Below are 23188 nucleotides of genomic sequence, written 5' to 3' on the forward strand. Positions count from 1 at the left end.
GGCGGGTGGATCACGAGGTCAATAGATTGAGACCATCCTGGCCAACACGGTGAAACCCTGTCTCTACTAGAAATACTAAAAAAATTAGCCAGACGTGGTGGCACATGCCTGTGGTCCCAGCTACTCGGGAGGCTGAGGCAGGAGAATTACTTGAACGCAGGAGGTGGAGGTTGCAGTGAGCCAAGATTGTGCCACTGCACTCCAGCCTGGTAACAGAGCAAGACTCTGTCTCAAAAAAAAAAAAAAAAAAAAAAAAAAAAAGAGTGATAAAGTGCTAAGGTGATATACAGGGTCAGATGTGTTTAAATAGGGGTTGGTACTGATATTTTGTTTCTGTTTTTGTTTTGAGACAGGGTCTCACTCTGTCACTCAGGCTAGAGTACAGTGGTGGGATCATAGCTCACTGCAGCCTCAACCTCCCAGACACAAGTCATCTTCCTTCCTCAGCTCTCTGAGAAGCTGGGACTACGGCAGTTGCCACTGCGTTTAGCTGTTACATTTTTTTTTTTTTTTTTTTTTTTTTTTTTTTTTTTTGTAAAGACAAGGTTTCTCTCTATTGCCCACACTGGTCTTGAACTCCTGGGCTCAAGCAATCCTCCCGCCTTGGCCTCCCAAAGCATTGGGATTACAGGCATGAGCCACTGCATTTGACCAGTGTTGCTATTTTAGATAGCATAACCAGGGCAAGCTTCCCTGAGAAGTTGACATGGGGCAAGGGCCTGATGGAAAGGACTTCCTCTGTTGAATGGGGGTATTAACATTTCACATACTAGTGAGTACGTGGGAAGATGTGTGTGGAAAGCTGCACATAGAGATAGGGCCACTTCCCTTTGTCTTGTCAATGCCTTCTACCGAGGTTGTGGTTGCTAAAATCTTCTCTGAACAAATACAAGGCTAGCATTCCTCTGATGGCTTTGGCAGCCCTTTTTCCTGTGGCACACTTCCTTAGGTCAGCCCTGGCTGGGAGGTGAGCCTCGGTGGGAAGCCTGGCTCATTCTTCCCTAACTCTGCAAATACATGATGTCACTTGGGAGGTAGAACAAAATACCCACGGCCAGGGCTAGGTGGGTGTCACTCTCTCCCTTACATGTTTGTGGCCTCAGTGACAGTGCAAAGGAAGTGATAATGCAGAGGCTGATTTTTAATGAGAGGAGGTAACAGTGGTCAGGGGAGAGTTCCCTGTGAGAAATAGGATGAATTATCTGGCTGAGGCAAATGCTGAAACTAAGTGGTAACCGCAGCAGCAGCCGGTTGTTGATATTCATTACAGCTGCTGTGCCTTTTAGCAATCGTCCTAGCTGCTGTTGCTGGTTGTTCAGTAGAACAGAAATCCTCAGGGGTGTTCATGCCCCGTCCTGTTGGGCAGCAGGTGCTTCTCAGCCTGCCGTGGTCCGGTGCCTCTTCGTACTGCCCACCTGTTGGAGGTCATCCTTGGTGCTGGGCTGCAGCTAAAACAAGCATGTAAGGAGCCATGCTCCTTTCAGGCTCCATGCTCTCCTTACAATGATGTAGGAAAGGAGGGGAAGGGGTATTGTTTACCTTCTCAACTCTTGGGGGTTCCTAGTTACACCAACTCAAAATTGAAGAGCCTGGTGACCTGTTTCCCTAAAGTAAGACTGCCTGGCTCTCCCTGTTCTATTTGTCCCAGTTGAAAGCTGTATTGGTCACGACATAGAGGAGTCTCTGTGCAGCTGCCACCCTCTATACCCAGGTCTCCACTGGGGAAGCTGGCACTTTGAATCTGAATGCAAACTCTAATGCTGCTGGGAACCCCTCCTCCCCATTCCTGGAAGGTGAAGGGGCCACTCTGGCTACTGCTGATGAGTCCCTGGAGCGTTTGTCATGTTAGAGCTGTAGAAATGAGCCATCTGATCCCTGGAGATGCTTACACCCTCTCTGAAGGAAATGTGAAGGGCATTTCTGGTCTCTGTTTTGGAAAAGTAGATAGATTTTTGGCCAGACCTTCTCAGAGAGAATTGAAGAGGTGAGCTGGGCTGGGCTGGAAGGACACAGTCCACTTAACCCGTTGTCCCTGGCTCCTCTCAAAGTATCTAGTGCATGTGGCTGGCTGGCAGGAAGGGAGAAGCAGCCGAAGGCAGAGGATGTGGTTACTTTGCAAGACCCTAGTTCTGTTACAGGATCAAAAAAAATGGTTGCAAAACACATTTATGTTACAATTTAATAGGTGTGTACCTACTAAAGCAGCTCAGCTTGTGTGTGTGTCTGTGTGTAGGTGTGTAGGTGTTTGCCTTGGTTTGATATGGAAGGTTTTGGTCACAATACACTTCTGTGCCCAGTGACTTAGTGTGATGGGTGTAGTTTACCGGAAAGACAATCATATCTCACTGTGTTAGTTCGCTAGGGCTGCCAAGACAAAGCAGCACAGACTAGATGGCTTGAACAACAGAAAGTTACTTTCTCACAGTGCTGGAGGCTGGAAGTCTGAGATGGAGGTGTCAGCAGGATTGGCTTCTCCAGGGCCTCTCTCCTTGGCTTGTACGCAACTGTCTTCCCCCTGTGTCCTGACATGGTCTTCCTGTGCAAGCATCTGTCTGTGTCCCAATCTCCTCTTTCCTTAGGGACATCAGTCGTATTGGATTACAGCCTGCTATAATGGCCCCATTAATACAATTAACTTAGTCACCTCTTTTAAAAACGTTATCGCCAAATGCAGTTACATTTTGAGGTACTGAGGTTAAGACATTAACATACAAATTTTAGGGGAACACAGTTCTGCCCATATCACACAAGAGTCATCATGGTGCGAAATAGTTCCTTGGAGTTTAGAAGGTACAGGAGTTTAACCCTATACCTTCTAGAATAAAATGTATTAATAAGATTTTTTTTTTTTTTTTCTGAAAAGAAAAGGTGCTGGAGCCTGCACTCTAGCCTGGGTGATGGGGTGAGACCCTGCCTCAGGAAAGAAAGAAGAAGAAGAAGAAAAAAAAAACAGTGAAAACATTTTAGTACTTTTCAGAACCAGTTATGCTGTGTTTATCCCGCAGAGGAAAGAAAGGTAAATATAAAACTAAAGTATTTATGTTAGGGTGTAGAATTAGGATAATTAAATTTGTTATGAATTTTATTGGTATGTGTTACATCACTCTTATTAAATTTTGTTAATGCAGAGTGAAAAGAGACATTGCACATTAGAAACTACTTATTTCTAACCAGGCTCATGCCTGTAATCCCAGCACTTTGGGAGGCTGAGGTGGGTGGATCACCTAAGGTCAGGAGTTTGAGACCAGCCTGGCCAACATGGCAAAACCCCATCTTTACTGAAAAAAAAAAAAAATTAACTGGGCAGGGCATGGTGGTGGGCGCCTGTAATTCCAGCTTCTGGGGAGGCTAAGGTGGGAGGATCTCTTGAACCTGGACGCAGAGGTTGTAGTGAGTTGAGATTGTGCCACTGCACTCCAGTCTGGGCAACAGAGACCAGAGACTCCATCTAAAAATAAAAGAAAAAGAAACTACTTATTTCTACCTCTTCATTTAAGTGTAAGAAGCTGAGACACAGAAAGACAGAGTGAGCTGCCACGGCCATGACCAGGCCCCACCCGCCCTGGCCCCCATCTGCACACACTGGGCAAATGAAAGCTCCTGACTACATGGATTGTAGTTGGGTTGGTTCTTAGACTCACACAGGCTGACGGAAATAGACTGGAGTTATTATATGAGATGCTCGTCCTCTGATCCGGAGTTGGGACTTTTGCTACTGTTTCAGAGAACACTTTCCTTTGTTTGTTTTTCTGATAAATCTTGAAACCAGTGCAGACTCTTCCGCAGCCTCCACAATACCCAGGTGAGACATGCATTGCCTCATCTTCCTTCTCATCTCTGCCCGCAACGCCCACACAAACAAGAGTTGAGACAGGTTGAGTACTAGAGTCCTTCCTGATTCTCTGAACATAGTAGTTTATTCCTTTCTCTGTAAAAACAATGTGAAAGCACCATATCAGTGTGCTGCTTGTTTCAACAGGAGGCAGGCATGGTGTGAGCTGGTCCTTCATGGCTTCCCACTGTTCCACCAGAGCCCTCCTGGGAAACGCTTCCTGCAACACAGGAACTGCCCGTCAGCGTGCATTTATCATGAGCAGTACAACCCTCTCTATTCGGAGTCTGATGGGAATAAACGTTGTAGGTTGCATGAATGTCTCCTGAAGGCCAAGTAGTGACTTCCTAAGTCAACTGCTTCCTTACTGCGGTTACCATTAGGATGCACAGATGTTTGTTTATAAGTCTGAGGAAGGATACGGTATTGTTTGATATGTGAAAGGGCTAGTGTGTGTGTGTTTTTAAAGTAATTCCCCGGAGTCCTGAGCTAGATGGTTTATTTCTCAATGACATGGAATCCCTCAGCCGTTCCTTGCTGTCAAGACCAAACTTGCCATCTGCTAAGAGACACTCTGGGTCTGTGCCCGGGATTGTCTAGCAGAACTCACATCCTCCGCCTTTTCTGACTCTTCCCTCTTCTTGGAATATGCAACTTTCCCCGTCTTGCTCTTACCTGATTCTCCAGAACATACTCCCCCAACGTAGTTTCTTATCTACCTTTATGCAAGTCTCAAAGTTTTTCTTTTTCTTGATTTGGGATAGCACAATTCATCCCAAATACTTTTCCGAAGCAATTTTTAAAAATCATGGTAAAATGTACATAACATAATAAAAAGTCACTATTTTAACCATTTTTAAACCATTTTTTCCTTTATTTTAGTTTTTTTTTTTTTTTTTTTTTTTTTTTTTTTTTTTTTTTTTTTTTTCTTTTTGACAGTGTCTCACTTTGTCACCCAGGCTGGATTGCAGTGGCATGACCTTGGCTCACTGCAGTCTCCACCTCTTGAGTTCAAGTGATTCTCCTGCCTTAGCCTCTCAGGTAGCTGTGATTACATGCAAGTGCCGCCACACCCGGCTAATTTTAGGTTTTTTTTTTTTTTTTTTTTTTTTTTTGTAGAGATGGTGTTTCATCCTGTTGGCCAGGCTGGTCTCAAACTCCTGACCTCAGGTGATTCACCCACTTTGCAGAGATTATAGGCGTGAGCCACTGCGCTCGGCCTATTTTAGTTCATAAGGTACATCTGCAGGTTTGTTATGTGGGTAAATTATGAGGCTTGGTGTAAGAATGATTCCACCACCAAGGTAATGAGCCTAGTACCAGGTATGTAGCCTTCCCACACATACCCCCTCCCACCTGCCACCCTCAAGTAGAACTCCGTGTCTACTGTTTCCATCTTTGTGTCTGTAAAGCCTAGTTTTCTTTTTCTAATTTTTTATTTGTATTTTAAGAAAATTAAATTAATAAAAATTATATTTTAATTCATTCATTTATTATTTTTTAAACTTTTATTTTAGGTTCGGGGAACGTGTGCAGGTTTGTGACGTGGGAACATTGCGTGTCACAGAGATTTGGTGTGCAGATTATTTCATCACCCAGCACAGTACATGATAGGTACTTTTTTGATTCTCACCCTCCTCCCCCACCTCCCCTCAAGTACGTCCTGGTGTCCCTTGTTGCCTTCTTTGTCTCCATGTGGACTCAATATTTAGCTCCCACTTACAAGTGAGAACATGTAGCAAGATACCGAATCCCTGAACAGGCCAATAATGTGTTCTGAAATTGAATCAGTAATAAAAATCCTACCAGGCCAGGCATGGTGGCCCACGCCTGTAATTCCAGCACTTTGGGAGGCTGAGGCTGGTGATCACCTGAGGTCGAGAGTTCAAGACCAGCCTGGTTAACATGGTGAAACCCTGTCTCTACTAAAAATACAAAAATTGGCTGAGTGCAGTGGTGCACATCTGTAATCCCAGCTACTAAGGAGACCGAGGCAGGAGAATTGCTTGAACCTGGGAGGTGGAGGTTGTAGATCGTGCCAGCTTGGGTGACAGGGTGAAGCTCCATCTCAAAAAAAAAAAAAAAAAAAAAAAAAAAGCAAACCAATCTGAAAAAGCCCAGGACGAGATGGATTCACAACTGAATTCTACCAGGTGTATAAAGAAGAGCTGGTACTATTCTTACTCAAAAGATTCCAAAAAATTGAGAAGGGGGACTCCTCCCCAACTCATTCTCTGAGGCCAACATCATCCTGATAGCAAAACCTGACAGAGATACAATTAAAAAAAGACAACTTCAGGTCAATATCCTTGATAAACAAGTGCAAAAATCCTCAACAAAATACTAGCAAACCAAATCCAGCAGCACATCAAAAAGCTAATCTACCATGATCAAGTAGGCTTCATCCCTTGGATGCAGAGTTGGTTCAACATACACAAATCAATACATGCGATTCATCAGATAAACCGAACGAAAACCAAAAAGCACATGATCATCTCAATAGATGCAGAAAAGGCTTTTGATAAAATTCAACATCCCCTCATGTTAAAAACTCTCAACAAACTAAGCATTGAAGGAATATACCTCAAAATAAGAGCCATCCGTGACAAACCCACAGCCAACATCATACCGGATGAGCAAAACATGGAAGCATTTCCCTTCAGAACCAGAACAAGACAAGGATGCCCACGCTCACCACTCTTTTTTCCTTGAGACAGGTCTTGCTTGCACCGGGCTAAAGTGCAGTGGTGTGATCACAGCTTATTGCAGCTCCAATCTCTTGGGCTCAAGCCACCCTCCCACCTCAGCCACCCAAGTAGCTGAAACTGCAGGTACACACCACCATGCCTGGCGAATTTTTTTAATTTTCTGTAGAGATGAGATTTCACCATGTTGCCCAGGCTGGCCTTGAGCTCCTGTGCACAAGTGATCCTCCATGCCTCAGCCTTCTAAACTGCTGGGATTCCTGGTGTGAGCTACCATACCTGGCCCATTTTAGACAGTTTTCAGTGTACATTTTAGTAGCATTAAGGACATTCACAGTGTTGAATGTCACATCACCACCATCCATCTCTACACATTTTCCATCATCCCAGATGGAAACTCTGCCTGTTAGAGATGAACTCCTCATTCTCCTGTCCCTAGTCCTTACGAGATTCTATTCCACTTTCTGTACATATGACTTTGCTTAGTCTAGTTACCTCATACAAATGGAATCATAAATATTTGTCCTTTTGTGACTGGCTTATTTCCCTTAGCATAATGCTTTGAAGGTTTATCCATAGTATATCATATGTCCATTTTATTCCTTTTTAAGGCTGAATAACATTCCATCTTATGTCTATACATTTATGCATTTATCTGTTGATGGACATTTCTATCCATGATACTGTTTTCTATCTTTTGGCTATGTACAATGCTGCCATTAACATTAGTATACAAATATCTGTTTGAGTCCTTGCAGTTAATTCTTTGGGGTATATTCTTAGCAGTCGAAATACTGGATCATTTGGTAATTTCATGTTTAACTTGTGAAGATCCTACAAAACCAGATTGGATTTAAACACCTCATCACAGGGCATGGTCCCCAGGCATAGAGGCATTGTGTACTTATTTGTTAAAGCAGGACCATTTTCTCATAGAGATAGGACATCAGAAGTGATCAGGGTCTGTTACCTGAGTAAGAGAAGGGTTAGTTGCTCCTTAGTGCCGGAAAGGCAGCTCCCCTGCTTCTAATCTGTAATCTTGGGTGAGTTACCTAAACACTCTAAGCAACCATTTCCAATGAGAAAAACGGTATCTACTTTTTAAAGCTATCATGATAATTAAATAAGACAATGTGGTAAAATGCTTGGCTCCATTCCTGTGACAGGCAAATCTTCAATAAGTGGGAGCCATTGTTTTTGTGACCACATTTGCAGACGAGCATGCTGAAGCCCAGAAAACATAACAGTTCTATAGTTGCTTCATCCCACAGCTGGTTTTGAAATTTTGATGTAAATTATCATGATATATAATTTAAGCTCTAATATTCCTGTGAATCTTGTTCATCTCCTCTCTGCTTTTCAGGGAGGTTGGTGGTTCAATCATTGGTTGATGATGCTGATCCAACTAAAATATTTCAGGAGGCAGCATGACTTTGCACCATCCCACTCTGCTATTTACTAACCATGTGGCCTTCAGTGGGTCACTACATCTGTCTAATCCTTATGTTCTGCCATAATAGAGGATATCGTACCAAATGCATGGAGCTGTGAGTGGAGTTAGGAAATACAAAAAGTCTCTGTACCAAAGCATTCGCTAAAGGACAATTTCCATAGCCCGTCAAAACAAAAACATGAATTATAAGATGGACCAACTTAGCTATCACATGAAGCTGAGGTACCATGGACTATAAAGTGCATCTCCATACCCGGGATGCTACAAGGTGAAGAATACATGCACCTCAGAACTGACGCAATATGGTAACTGCCATTTGGTGACTTTCTAAGGACAGAGTCATAAAGGGAAAAACAGAAGCTTAGAAACTGCCTCACATTTTGAAAAAGGAGCAAAGGAACTGGAGCAGTTCTGCTTTTCCTGTGATTAAATTGGGGCCACATCTGGGCCAGCACTTTTATCTACTCCTGTCGAAAGAATTCAAGGGGAAAAAAATTCTTCGAAATGTAAGCTCAGCCTGGCACACAGAATGGAAGATTGGATGTTTTGAGGAGAAAAAAGTTCTGTTGTCTTTTTGCTTATCTTACAGAATGGAAGCAGTGTCCTTCACTCAGCAGCCTTGGCTTGTGGCTGGTGAACTGCTCTAAGGGGTGGAGAGTCCCGTTCAGTCTCTCCAGGTTAGCTGAGGTCCCACTACCCCCACTCTTCTTGTCCAGAGTATCTTACATGATCAATCCATCTGATGGTGTCAGTTGTAAGCAAGTGACCAATTTCTGAACCTCTGAAACACCAACTTGTTGTGTTTTGAAGCAACTTTAGAGGTGACTTTAATAATGGTCTTGCCTACAAATCATTCACGTTCCCATAGCTGGTGGTAGCTCAGAGGGTAGTAGAATCTGGGACTTTCTGATCCTTCCTTAGCATACGCACTGTCTCCCATAATTTTATAAACAAGTTTAACTATCTTGTTAGAGTTTGAAGAGGGTAGCTAGCAATATTCCCCAGATAGCTTGGACTCTTCAGCTGACTAGATTAACAAAGATTCTCTTTCCTTTGGTAAAGTTCATCTCTGATAGCTGTGACCTATTTGAAGTTCTATGGTTAACAGTCTGTACTTCAGATATTCTCTTCACTCCTCAAACTCTTCACTGCAGTGAGCAAACACTGAGCATTTGCTATGTTTCAGGCACAACTGGAAACATTTTTATGTTTGGAAAGGTCTTATAACATTCCCATTTCATAGACATTGATCAAGCACTGGAGAAACTTGTCCACTGTTACGCAGCAAATTTGAGCTCTGACTCCGGAGACTAACTTGGCAATCCAGGGCTTTAGTGCCTTCCTCGATTGACCTGGGACATCTTCCCCAGAACAAACAGAAGCCTGCAGATGAGAGTACACTCAATTTCCCTCCACTAAACTTACAAATTTCCCGACATCTGCACACCACATCTTCCTTCTTCACACCCCTTGCCTGCCTTCTCAGGGACCTCACTCCATGACCATACTTTTTCTCCTACAATTTCTTGTTATCTACTAACTGTTTTCCTCAGTTAAGCATCTCTCATTATTGAAAAAGAAAACTGTTGTGGCTACCTCCCCACATGTGTCTTCTACACTTACTGAATCGGTTGTGTCAGTTTCTGGATTCGTCTTCCCACCTTGCATCACCCACCCCTCAGCAGTCTGACTCCACCACTGCCACCCCTTTAAACCCGGTCTTTCCAAGGTCACAGTAGCCTCCTTGCTGCTAGATTTAGTGAACACACCTGAGTCCTTATCTCCTTGGTCTAACTAAGCATCCGAAAGCATTCCCACTCATTTTTTATAGATGCACTTCCTTTGGCTTCTCTGGTGCTCCTCCAAAGTCAGCATTGTTTTGGGCTACTGTCAGAGGCATTTGAACCAGAGTGACTCCATCTTGAACAGGGGCTGGGTAAAATGAGGCTGAGACTACTGGGCTACATTCCCAGGAGGTTAGGCAGTCTAAGTCATAGGATGAGCCAGGAGGTCGGCACAAGATACAGGTCACAAACACCTTGCTGATAAAACAGATTGTGGTAAAGAAGCCAGCCAAAATCCATCAACACCAAGATGGTGGAAGAAAGTAGCCTCTGGTCACCCTCACTACTAATTATAACTCATTAGCATGTTAAGAAAACACTCCCACCTGCCTCTTGACAGTTTACAAATGCCATGGCAATGTCAGGAAGTTACCATATAGGGTCTAAAAAGAGCAGGAACCCTCAGTTGTGGGAATTTCCCATGCCTTTTCAAGAAAACTCATGAACAATCCACCCCTGGTTTAGCATATAACCAAGAAATAACCATAAGTAAGCTCAGCTGAGCCGCCCAGGCCACTGCTTTGCCTATGAAGTAGCCATTCTTTAATTCCTTTACTTTCTTAATGAGATCGCTTTTACTTTACTCTATGGACTTGCCTTGAATTCCTTCTTGCATGAGATCCAAGAACTCTCTCTTAGGGTCTGGATCAGGACCTCTTTCCAGTATACTAGGGTGTTGGTTAATTTTATGTGTCAACCTGACTGGGCCGGGGGGGCCCAGACATTTGGTTAAACATTATTTCTGGGTGTGTCTGTGAGAGTGTTTTTGGATAAGAGTAGCATTGGAATCAGTGGATTGAGTAAAGCAGGATGTCCTCTCCAGTGTGGGTGAGGCCCCTCCAATCCACTGAGGGCCTTCACAGAATAAAAGGCCATGTAAGGGAGAACTCACTCTCTGTGTCTGTCTTTAAGCTGGGACATCTGTCTCTGCCTTCAGACTCAGACCTTGTCTGGAATTACAATATTGACTCTGTTGGGTCTCCAGCTTGCTGACTTCAGATCTTGGACTTTTCAGCTTCCATAATCACATGAGCCCATTCCTTATAGTAAATCTCTGTTTCTCTCTATATCTATATATCTATATCTACATTTGTATCTAACCTATTGTTTCTATTTCTCTGAGAACCCAGTCTAATACAGCGATTTCTCTTCTGATCTTCCTCCTTTAGAAAATGAGCCCCCTTTCCTTTTGGAAACTCACCTATCTTACTGGCAGGGCCGTTCATGAAAGTGCTGATCTCCCTCACCAATCCGCCACTTGCCCTGGACTGGCTCAAATACCTGGTTAGGGAGGAATGCTGGTTTCTTGCTCTTCGTTTCCTGCTAATTGTTTCCATGTGGAGGGATTTCACTAGAACACTGGTTTCCAAGGCATGGTCCCTGTACCAGTGGTGTCAGCATTCCTTGGGAATATGCTAGAAATGAATGTTCTTAGGACTCACCCCAACTCACTGAATCAGAACAATCCTCAGTCAGGCTCAGCAGTCTGTTTTATCAAGTTCATCAGTTGACTCTGATGCACATTAAAGTTTGGGAACCACTGCACCAGCATAAAATACCTATTTCGTTTTTGTTTTGTTTTAGGTTTATTGAAGTTTAACTTACAAATCGTAATGTTCACCCTTTTAAGATGTAGTTATATAAATTTTAACAAATGCATACAGTCATGTCATTGCTATTATTAGTGAGCTATCTAATACTTCTATCACCCAAGAAAGTTCCTTCATCCCCCCTTGTATTTAATCTCTCCTTCCACTCCCAGCCCCTGGCAACCAGTGATCTGAGTTTTGTTCTTATAATTTTGGCATTTCCAGAATGTCATACAGATGCAACCATCCAGCATGTAGCCCTTTGAGACTAGCTTTTTCACTTAGCGCCATGCTTTTGAGATTCATTCATGTTGTTGTGTGTGTCTGTAATATGTTTCTTTTCATTGCTGAGTAGTATTTTGTTGTGTGGATACTAGAGTTTGTTTAATCATTCATCTGTTGATGGGACATTGGATGGTTTTCCGTTTTTCGTGACTATGAATATAACTTTTTGTTTTGTTTTGTTTTGAGATGGAGTCTCACTCTGTTACCCAGGCTGGAGTGCAGTGGCATGTTCTTGGCTCACTGCAACCTCCACCTCCCAGGCTCAAATAATTCTCCTGCCTCAGCCTCCCGAGTAGCTGAGATTACAGGCATCTGCCACCACACCCAGCTAATTTTTGTATTTTTAGTAGAGACGGGGTTTCATGATCTTGGCCAGGCTGGTATTGAACTTCTGACCTCATGATCCACCCGCCTTGGCCTCCCAAAGTGCTGGAATTACAGGCCTGAGCCACCGCACCTCACATGAATACGACTTTTAAAAATGTTCACTTACAGATCTTTGTGTGGACATAAACTTTCATTTCTTTTGGGTAAATACTTAGGAATGGGATTGCTGGCTCATATGGTAAAGTGCATTTAATGTCATAAGAACAGTTTTTCAATGTGACTTTACTATTTTGTGTTCTCAGCAATGGATAAGACTTTTAGTTCCTCCATTTCCTCATCAGCAGTTGGTATTGTCAAGTTTTAAATTTTAAGACATTTTAATAAAAGTATATCTGGGATTCCCCATGTCTCCATTATTCCCCAGGGGATGGTGGGGAGTGGGTGGGAAGGAGGGTAAAGAGGTAGGTAAGCCTGAGACGAGGCACGTGTGGCTCAAATTCATTCTCCCCCATTCTGCCTGAAGAGAAGGTGCATTATGCTGAGAAAGTACATTAGGATGTCACGAGGCCAGCTTAGTGGGGCAGCCTGTGTTCCCAGGCTGTGCCCCTGCTGGGAGAGCTGCCAGTTGTCCAGTGTTTCCTATGACTTGGGTAACTTTTATTCTTAGGTGCAATATTAGAAACCTAATTTTTTGCCAAACACCTAAGTCATATCTCCACTATAGCTCCCCTCTCTATCACCTTTAAATCTGACATGTGGATTCTGTGAACTCTGCCTGCCTTCTACACCTGTCTCTCAATTGATTCCAAATTTGGGGTGGGGGAGAGTTGTCCCAGGTTTTTCAGGCTGCTATAGCAGAGTATGGTAGATTGGGGGGCTTATAAACAATAGAAATTTATTTCACACAGTTCAGGATGCTGGGACGTCCAAGACCAACTGCTGGCAGATTTGGCATCTGGCAAAGGCCCACTTCCTGGTACATAAACAGTATTTCTAACTGTGTTCTCACATGGCAGAAGGGACAAGGTGGCTCTTTGGAGTCTCTCTTATAAGGGCACTAATCCCATTCACAAAGGTTCCACCCTTGTGACCTAATCACCTCCCAAAGACCCCACCTCCCAATACCATTATGTTAGAGATTAGGTTTCAATGTACGAATTTGGAGGACACAGGAACAAAAGGAACTCATCTCCCTGACCCCTAGGATTGGTGTAAGGTAAGTTAGCAACGGGTAAGGCTTCTCTTTTGAAGATAACATCAGGCTAGATGTGCCAGGGCTGTCTTTGTCAATAGAGTTTGTTTGACTCTATAGACTCAATAGAATAAAGGTAACACTAAGAAAGCTGATCTGAGAAATGGAGAGAGGCAGGGGTGAAGATGGGAAGGGCAGGGGAAAGGATGGCATTGCACCAATTTCCCCAAGCGTGCCTGAAAGATTACATGTTGTATGTACCATCCCTCATCTTTTTAGTTATGGTGAACTAGTAAATTCCCTCTTATGGTTATGTCAATTTGCATTGGGCTTCTGCTCCTATAACTGAAGGAGTCAATTTTGCATAATTGAGTAAGAATGTGGGCTTGGAGGCAGCCACCTGGGTTGCCATTTACTAGCTGCCTGACCTCGGGTAAGTTACTTATCCTCCCTGTGCCTCAGTTGCCTTATCTGTAATGGAAGGATACTAACATAGTAGTACGTACCTCAAAGAGGGGCTGTAAGGATTAAATGAATTAACACCTCTTATCCATTTAGAATAGTACTTGGTACATGGAATATTTTAAGTAAATGTTGGCCATTATAAATACAACTGTATTTCTAGTTTTCCACCTGTTTCTCTGGGCATTCTCTCTCAGAATCTTTTGAGGCTTCTTATCTACGAATGCTGGTGAGTTATCTAGTTTCCATCCTAGACCTTCCTGTCACTGCATGCTCTCCCATGACTTTGGCTACTATCTGTGTGCTAATAATTGCCCATAAACTCCAAGATTGACCTCTGTCTTAAGGTCCAGACCCAATACCAATTTGTTGTTGGCTATCTCCAATTAAATGCTGTATTATTTTAAACCATCACGTATCTATTATCTTATGGTGTCCCTGGGCGAGGAGTCCAGACATAGCTTGACTGGGTCCTCTGCCTCTGTTCACAAGGGTGCCGTTGAGTTGTCAATTGGGCTGTGTGCTCATCTGGAGGCTTGACTGGGGAAGAATCTGCTTCCAAGTTCACTCAGGTTGTTGGCAGGATTGATTTCCTTGCAGCTATATAACTGAGGATCTCAGTTTTTTGCTAGCTGACAGCTGGGTTTTGGAGGCTACTCAGCCTCTTGCCATGTGGCCTTTCCCAATACAGCTCTTGCTTCATAAAGCTCTTAGTAGAGATTCTAGTTTCAGCAGCTAAGAAAAAGTCTTCTATAACTTATGATAATTATAGGAGTTACATTCTATTGGTTATAAAGAAATCACAAGTCCTGCCTACACTGAAGGAAAAGGGATTATACAAGGGGGTGAACATCAGGAGGATGGACCATGGCGCCACCCTAGAGTCTGAGTAACACAGATGTCCATCATCAACATGCCCCAAGTGGCACTTGTCACCTCTTGACCATTCTGTTCTTCTTCCATGAGTCCCTGCAGGAGGGAATGGCATCACCATTCAAACCAAAGGCCAAGAAAGAGGTCATCCCCAATTCCCTTTTTTTTCTTTTTTTTGAAACAGTGTCTTTGTCATCCAGGCTTCGATCTTGGCTCACTGCAACCTCCACTTCCTGGGTTCAAGCAATTCTCCTGCCTCACCCTCCCACGTAGCTGGTATTGCAGGCATGTGCCACCATGCCTAGCTAATTTTTGTATTTTTAGTAGAGACAAGGTTTCATCATGTTGGCCAGGCTGGTCTTGAACTACTGACCTCAGGTGATCCACCTGCCTCGACTTCCTAAAGTACTGGGATTATAGGTGTGAGCCATTGTGCCCAGTTTCCGATTCCTTCTTCTAGCCAGCCCTTCATACAATGAACCATGAAGCCCTAATGATTTGGCTCCTAAATGCTTCTCGATTCCTTCATTCTCTCCACTGTGGTTACTGCAGCAGCTACCCGCTTGCCTTCATTCTTTTCTTTCTACAGCAGTCAGGGACATATTGCTGAAATGCAATTCTGATTACACTGTACACTTACATTCTACTTAAAATTCTGTGATAACTTTCCACTGATCTTGGGATATGGTTCAAACTCCTTAATGCTACCCATGAGATCCTTTGTCGTGGGGCTTCCCTCTCCTCGCCAACCTCTCTCATGCTGGCCTTTGCATATTCTGTTCCTTCTACCCGGAACACTCTTTCCCTCCCTTTGCTTGTTGTTTGCGTCCCTTTGCTTGTGTTTCCCTGAGTTCTGTGAGCTGCCCCCACCCATGAGTCAGGCCTCAGCTTCCATGCTGCTTCCTTCAGGAGGCCCTTCCTGACTGCACGCCTACATTGGCCACCCCTGGCCCCCATGCTCAGCACCCTGGACTTCCACGTTCCCCACGCGTAGCACACAAAGTGATCACCTCTTGTTCACTTGTCCTTATTCTCCTCTAAACAGTAGGCTCTGTGAGGCCGGGGGACACCCCCTGTGGCTAGCTCCACGCTCTCAACACTGTAAGCCTGTAAATAATTGTCAAGTGAAGAAAACGACAGATGAAGCCTTGGATCTCAGCCCACCCTTAAAAATATTCCACCCTTGCCTTGCAGCAACATCCAGGGTTCACTCTTGATGGGCTCTGTTCCAGTTGGCAATCTTTTTAAGTAGAAAATAATATATTAATAGAGGCACCTTTGTTTTGGGTAATATTTCCTTCCTATTATGGCCAGTCCAGGCTCAAGTCCTTTACTTGCTACTGATATCCTCCAGGGACATCAGAGCTGGGACATCATCTATTTCCTCCTTATGCAGCGTTTGTCCTTCTGCTGTGTAACTGGAATTTTGTAAAAATAGCTGACCAACTGTAGCACATATAGTTCTATAAACTCGCTGGGAACAGTGCCCTCTGTCCACTCTATGGAGGGGCCCACAGCTGCTCCCCGGACATTCCAAGAGATGCTCTCGTCCACTGAGAACAGAGAGAGCATTTGTTCCCTCAGCCCACTTCGCAGGGACAGCTGAGGCTTGGCCCCATCCAGCCAGGTCGGTCTGCCCTGGGCTTGGGTCTGGTTTCACACAACAAGCAATTGAGCTTAATTGACAGGTGTGAAGTGTGTCCTCTCTAACCCATCTTGACTTACTTCTGCCTGTAGGGGTGAGGCGAACTCACTTAGGAGCCCAATTAGCATGTCATATTGCGGAGTGTGTGTGTGTGTGTGTGTGTGTGTGTGTGTGTGTGTGTAGTGAGAGAGAAAGGGAGAGAGAGAAAAAAGGGAGAGGAAAACCTCAGATGGAGAGAGAGAGACTCAGAGAGAAAGGGAGAGGTAGAGAATCAGAAGGAAACAAAGAGAGAAGCAGAGAGCTGGGAGTGGAGAGATGGCAAGATAAGAGGGCTTCGGAGCTGGTGCAGACAGGCACCAGTGGTGGCCTTTTAGTTGGGTTAAGTGCACACAAATGGAAAATGAGATAGTGTAGAATGTCAGTCCCATCTGGAGGACCATGTGTGAAATAATGACAAAATGAGCATCTATATGGTCATTAGTGTATTCCTAATGGGCCAGGAGTGAATTCCGGGAGGGAGTTGGGTCGGGGTGGGATTAGACTGGGAGACCTGTGTGTCCGTGAAGGAAGTATTATTCTCCACCCCAGTCAGCTCTTGTGTACAGTGTGAGGCTGAGTAGATGAGACCACCAAGTCATCATACTGGGGCCAGGATGGCCTCAGATGTGAGAGCCAGTTCTGCATGGAGTGAAATCGTTCTCTGGAATGTTTAGGGTTGATCCTAGCATATAGAGACTCTGGATACCCAAACAAAGGCCACGACAGGTTTTTTTTTTTTTTTTTTTTTTGAGTGTTCATTGGCTACTGAACCTCCTTTAAATGAGGCAAGACTCCAAGTGTGCATAAAGCACACACTGTTCTGTGCGCTTTTCTTTTTTGTTTTTTTTTTTCTTTCTTTTTTTGAGACAGAGTCTTGTGCTGTCACACAGGCTGGAGTACAGTGGTGCCATCTTGGCTCACTGCAACCTCCGCCTCCCAGGTTCAAGTGATTCTCCTGCCTCAGCCTCCCAAGTAGCTGGGATTACAGGCATGCACCACCATACCCAGCTAATCTTTGTTTTTTTCAGTAGAGATGGAATTTCAACATGTTGGCCAGGCTGGTCTCAAACTCTTGACCTCAAGTGATTTACTGGCTCAGCCTCCCAAAGTGGTAGGATTATAGGCATGAGCTACCATGCGGCCTCTCTGTGCTTTTTATGTATTGTCAGCTAGTGCTCATAACACCCTTATGTGGTAGAGACTATTATTGCCTCGACAGGGGAAGTTATTGGGTAGAGAAATTAACCAGCTTGCACAATGCCACCCTGCCAGTAATTGGTAGAGCTGGACTTTGAAGCCGGGAAATCTGGTTCCAAAATCAGTACTCTTCCCACTGTGCTTCCTATCCACTGAGATTCAGCTCTCAAACTAAATTCAGTTCTTTGTTCAGGAGTCTTTCCAGAGAGGAAGAAGAGCAGCATGTAGCAGAAAGAACTGACTTCCTGCTTTGACTCTGCTGTCTCTAGCACTGAGATTTTGAGACAGGCTTTCTAAGCCTCAGTGGAGTGCAATGACTAGGTGCATAGACTCTGGAGCCAGACCCAACTTGCTCACCTGCCTCCACCCTGTGCCTTCCCAGCTGGGTGCCCTTGGTCTTGTACTTAACCCATTGAGCCACAGATTCTGCCTCTGAAAAAGGAGGACAAAAACAGCTATCCTCATGGAATTGTGAGGGTTAAACAAGGTTGTGTATTTAACGCAGGTAGTAAGCCCTCCTTAAATGTTACCTATTGTTATTATCTATCAAATAGTGGCCCTTCCTATTTGATATGCTTATGGTAGGAATGATATGAGATGATGATTGCGAAGTGCTTTGTAAATGTTTCTGCTTTACTCAAATGATAGTATTACTGTTGTTACGTGTGTAAGGTACATGTGTAAGGTAGATGAATTAACAGCTTTGGCAGATAGCAAGTCGAGGCGGCTAAGATGGCCATGGTGGGGGAGGGGCTAGGAGAAGGTTTAGACATGTAATTATAATACCAGATTGAACATGGAAGGTCCCACCAAAGAATCCCAACACCATGCTCTGGAGTCCTGTAGAGGAAAGGATCGGAAAAGACTTAATTGAAAAGCTAATTTTGGAAAAGGCTGCGAAAATGCGTTCATTCAATGCATATTGAGTGTCTACCCCTTGCCAGACATTGTGCTGGCTGCTGGGAATATAGTCATGAATAAGGCATAGTCACGGCACTCAGAAAATGGTCTTTGGGATCAGGCTTCAGCTGGGATGGGGATAGTTTGGAAGGTCATTTCAAGAGGAGAAAAATCTAGTGAGTAAAAACGTAAGGATGAAAAAAGATAAGCAAGCTTTCTAGAGCATACAGGAGTCCACTATTGCTGGTCTAAAGTTTGTTGAGTAAAAGAAGGTGAATCCAGAAAAGGTGTTTGAGGTCATCCTTGGGCAGTCTTGAAGGTCAGTCTGCAATGAATGTGAGTGGCAAAGGGGAGCTATTGCCGGGCGGTAGTATGCCTGCAGCCACGTAAGGTCCCCTCTCAGCTAGGAATTCATATTATGGCAACATATTTTTACTATTATAAAGACCATGTCTTAAATATATATGATAGCCTGTTCCAGAAGAGATCTGCTCAAAACTTTCAGGGCATGAGAATGTACACTCACAGAGTGATATTAAGTCAATGGCAATAAACCAGCAACGTGTACTTGTTATAGATGTAGTATACACACACTCTTGCATACATATAAGAGATTAAATTTTAAAGTCAGTTCTGAGTTTGAGGATATTTATATGTGTCACTTTCTCTCTCAGTTTCAAAATCTAATGTGTCAATACATAAAGTTTAAGAATAAATGTGTATGGCAGGGTAATTGTTCAAGAATTAAACTATATGCCGACCGAACATTGGCAAGCTTTATTTTGTGACATTTAGGGATCTTGTCTTTGCAGTGTTTCCTTGTGGAAAAAGAGGTAGATTGGAAATCATTGCAAATCAAAGTGATGCTTTCAACTTCTGAAACAAATGCTAGCTTGTCTTTTTCCACTTTTCATACATTTGCATAGATCTGTCAACTGAATCTGAATTGTTTTAAGAGTAATGTGTAGTACAAAGTCAAGAACACCCGCGTACCACAAAATTGCTTTGCCCCTCTCTTCTTCAGTTCACAGCCCCATGCCCTTCCCCTCGCCCTCTCAAGAGCATGCTTCTCTCAGAAGATCTCAAAAGAGCTTAAAGAGATGGAGTCAGAGCCTTAATAACAAACTAGTGACTGCTAAACAGAACAGAACTTTCAAGCAGAGGATGACCTCTCCCTGCCACTGTTCCTTGCCTGTGAGGTGTTTTGTTTTTTTGTTTGTTTGTTTGTTTGTTTTTGAGACAGAGTCTTGCTCGCTCAGGCTGGAATGTAGTGGTGCGATTGTGGCTCACTGCAGTCTTGACCACCCGGGCTCAAGCCATCCTCCCACCTTAGACTCCCGAGTAACTGGTACTACAGGCATGTGCCACCATGCCTGGCTAATTTTTGTATTTTTTGTTGACACAGGGTTTGGCCATGTTGCCTAGACCGGTCTTGAACTCCTGGGCCGGCCTCGGCTTCCCAAAATGCTAGGATTACAGTGGTGAGCCACCACGCCTGGTCGAGTTTCTGTGTTTAATTGCAGTCCTGCTGATAGTCAGAGAAATGTGTTTTCAGATGTTTTCCAGTGAAACACCCAGAAGTATCTCCTGGCCAGATCCGAGTACTCAGGTGTGCATTCCTGTGGGGGACAAGATCTGCTCCTGGCTTCGGCAGGGTCAAAAGGCCTCAGAAGGGGGAGGATGAAAACGTGACGGGCACATACCACTAGTCCACCTCCTTCAACTGTCACTTACGGATCTGCACAGGGATCCAGCGGTTCATTTGACTGATTGGCTGCCAGCTCTGTTCTAATGTATTGTCAGACACCACTCCAGTTTGCAGGAAAGTCAGCTCTGCTTGCATTTGGGTTACTAACCACAGCTGCCAAGGACTTGAAAAAAAAAACAAAACCCCGGGGCAGGCAGGGTCTTGATTCCTTATACGTTTTGTTGTTTGTTATTTTTATTCCAAATTAATAGTGCAGATCAAGCCCACAGTTAAATAACACATCTGCCTGGGGTTTGGGTAGCAATTCACAATATGTTTTTATTCATTATTGCTTTAATTATGGCTCAGGATTCTTTTGAATCTCTCCCAAGTAACAGGTGGTTTTCTGACCATGATAAATGCTAAATGCTGCTGAGGATAAGGCAGTTAGGCATTGTTTTCCTAGCTGTGGTTACACCTAGGCCCCAGGCAGCTTCTGAATTAGCAGCCTGCAACAGATTGGAATTCCTGGGGACTTCGCTTAACCCTTAGTTCTCCCAAACCCGTTCTCAATGCTCTGCTGCGTGGGGGCTTTTTGTGGCACCCAGCTGTGTGGCAGATGTGCTTTTTGTATCCTGGGAAGTAGCAGGAGGGTTTGGGGTAGGTCAAAAAGTTAACATGTCAATGTTCTGAAGGGTGATGGGAGTAGAAACTTGGTGATATTAAAGATGATTTGAATTTAGATTCTTACAAAAGAATAAAAGCATTCTTTTATATATCTGCAATAGATGATAACAATTAAATAAGTCACACATGAATCATCAAAATTAGAGTGAGGGCAAAGACCTATTAGATCATCCAGCTAATTCCCCAGTCAACGTGGAATTATTCCCCGCAGTGTTTTCAGGGGTGCTTTGTACAGTGTCTTTTGAAAGACTCGAGCAATTGTGGCCTTCAATTATTTCCTTAGGGAGACACTTTCCCTTATCAAAGGCCATAGTGTTTTCCTCCTTAGCCTGATATTCAAGCTAAAAAAAATAAGTGTCTCTCTGGTACATGCAAAATCATTTGCACAATGAGACTGATCAGAGGTAGAAATTATACCTACAGGTCTCCCAGAAAACAGTGAGCACTCATTTCTGGTTTTTACACTTGAATTTGCATACTTCATGGCGGGTGGCAGTACTGAAATATCCCCTGCTAGCCTCCCTGTTTCCAATACCACTGTCGCAAACCAGTCAGAGGTAACATTGCACCTCTTAATTTGAAACTAGGGGGGAAAGCTGCTTTGAATAAATTTAGTTCAGACTGTCCATGTTGTCAGGGTAGAGAATACTCAGTCATCCAGGAAGTAGCAGCTGCTTAGAATTCCTCTCTCTTTGGAACACACTGGTATTGTCTTTCCTGGGGTATTTGTATTGGAGAGGCTGCGGATTGTGCACACACATGACCGGGGCTCTAGGACAGACATTCAGCCCCCAGATTCTCAGCCTTTGGAACCTGGAGCTGCAGAGCCAGCGCCTGCAGGTGGGGTGCACACAAGGCTCCCTGCTGAGTTGCCATGGCTTGTGTCACAGTGCCCTTAAAGGGCAGCTTGCAGTTCAAAGAGGTCAGATTTTGCAGAATTATAAACAGTGAAAGGGACAAATTGCCTCGATTTCCAGAGCTGAAGTATGCTGTGACTGGAACACCTCCTATTCCATTCCCCTCCACCTTCATTAGAGTCCAATGTGCCAGGCAGTGAGATTGAAAAAGGCAAACAAAGAATCAAGTTTCCCACCTGGGAGGACCCCATGAGGCAGGCAGGGAGGCGTGGAAATAATTTTGAAGCATTGGAGTGAGGGCTATGAGATGGGTAAGCAGGGTGGCCACCCAACACAGGGAAATGTCACTCAGGAAATCCTAGGTGTTGGAAACTTTCTAGGGAAGCAGAATCGAAAGGACAGAATGCAAGAAAAGCAGAGAAGAATGCAAACAAGACAGGGAGTGACCGAAGCAAGGAAGCAAGGCAGAGGCACGGGAGCAGTTCCAGTGAGGTGGGAGGATGTGGGGAGGTGGGGCAGAGGTGTCATACCAGGAAGCTTTGCCTGCTATGCCAGCTTCAACAGTCTAGAGAGGGGGCTTGCCATCATCATTTTGCAGGTGAGGACACTGTGGTTCAGAGAAGAAAGGTGGCTTCTCCGAGATTATACAGCCTAGTGAGAGAGCTAGGATTTAAAACAGGTTCGTCTTAATGCACGGACTGTGCCAGATCAGGAGAGAATGGCATGCTGGAGTGCAAATTTGAGGTGGGCATATTTGTGGCCTCCTGAAGGAAGCAGGTGGCTAGAGTTGCTGCAGAGCTCTGTGGAGCTTAAAAGGTGACCGTAACCTTCCATCATCCACCTTGGCTGGGACAGCAAGCCTTAGTTCACGGGAGAGCAGAATTTGGTACCTGCAGAGTTTATCCGGTCTTATAATTTTCCAGAATGACTCATGTTATGGCTAAACCAAATGCCTTCTGCAGACGGGCCATCCAGACCGAGGTTGAGTCAGCTGCGTCAGTGGGAGCCACACTGGGCCTGTGGCCGTGGTCGAGGCAAATATGTAGCTTTGTGGTCAAGGCCTTCTAGCAGGCATGTGAAATATGGGGAAGTCATGGGAGCACTTCCTGCCTAAGAACTAGGGAGAGGGACGAGGAAGACAGAGCAGCAAAAGCAGGAGGCGAGCGCTGGGGCATATGCAGCAAGTCTGGGTTTTTAGGGTGCTTGTTCCCACGTGGCAGCTCTCTGGGTCCTCTTTTATTTATTCATTTTGCTGGTTTTCTTTTTTAGAGATAGAGTCTTGTTCTTTCACCCAGGCTGGAGCACAGTGGATCATCACTCACTGTGGCCTTGGGCTCAAGCGATCCTTCCTCCTCAGCCTCCTGAGTAGCTGGGCTTGCAGGTGTGTACCACCTCACCTGGCTTGGGCCTTCTTCTATAAGGGCACTAATCTCAATCATGAGGGCTCCACTCTCATGACCTAATCACCTCCCAGAGGCCCTCCCTCTTAATAGCAACACAGAGGTGATTAGGTTTTCAACATGTGAATTTTCAGGGATAACAAACATGCCACAGCAGATACTTAAATTTGAATTTCATGTCATTTTCACTTGTCACATAATATTATTCTTGTGA

Source organism: Saimiri boliviensis, chromosome 15, assembly GCF_048565385.1.
Source record: "Saimiri boliviensis isolate mSaiBol1 chromosome 15, mSaiBol1.pri, whole genome shotgun sequence".
Taxonomy (NCBI): domain Eukaryota; kingdom Metazoa; phylum Chordata; class Mammalia; order Primates; family Cebidae; genus Saimiri; species Saimiri boliviensis.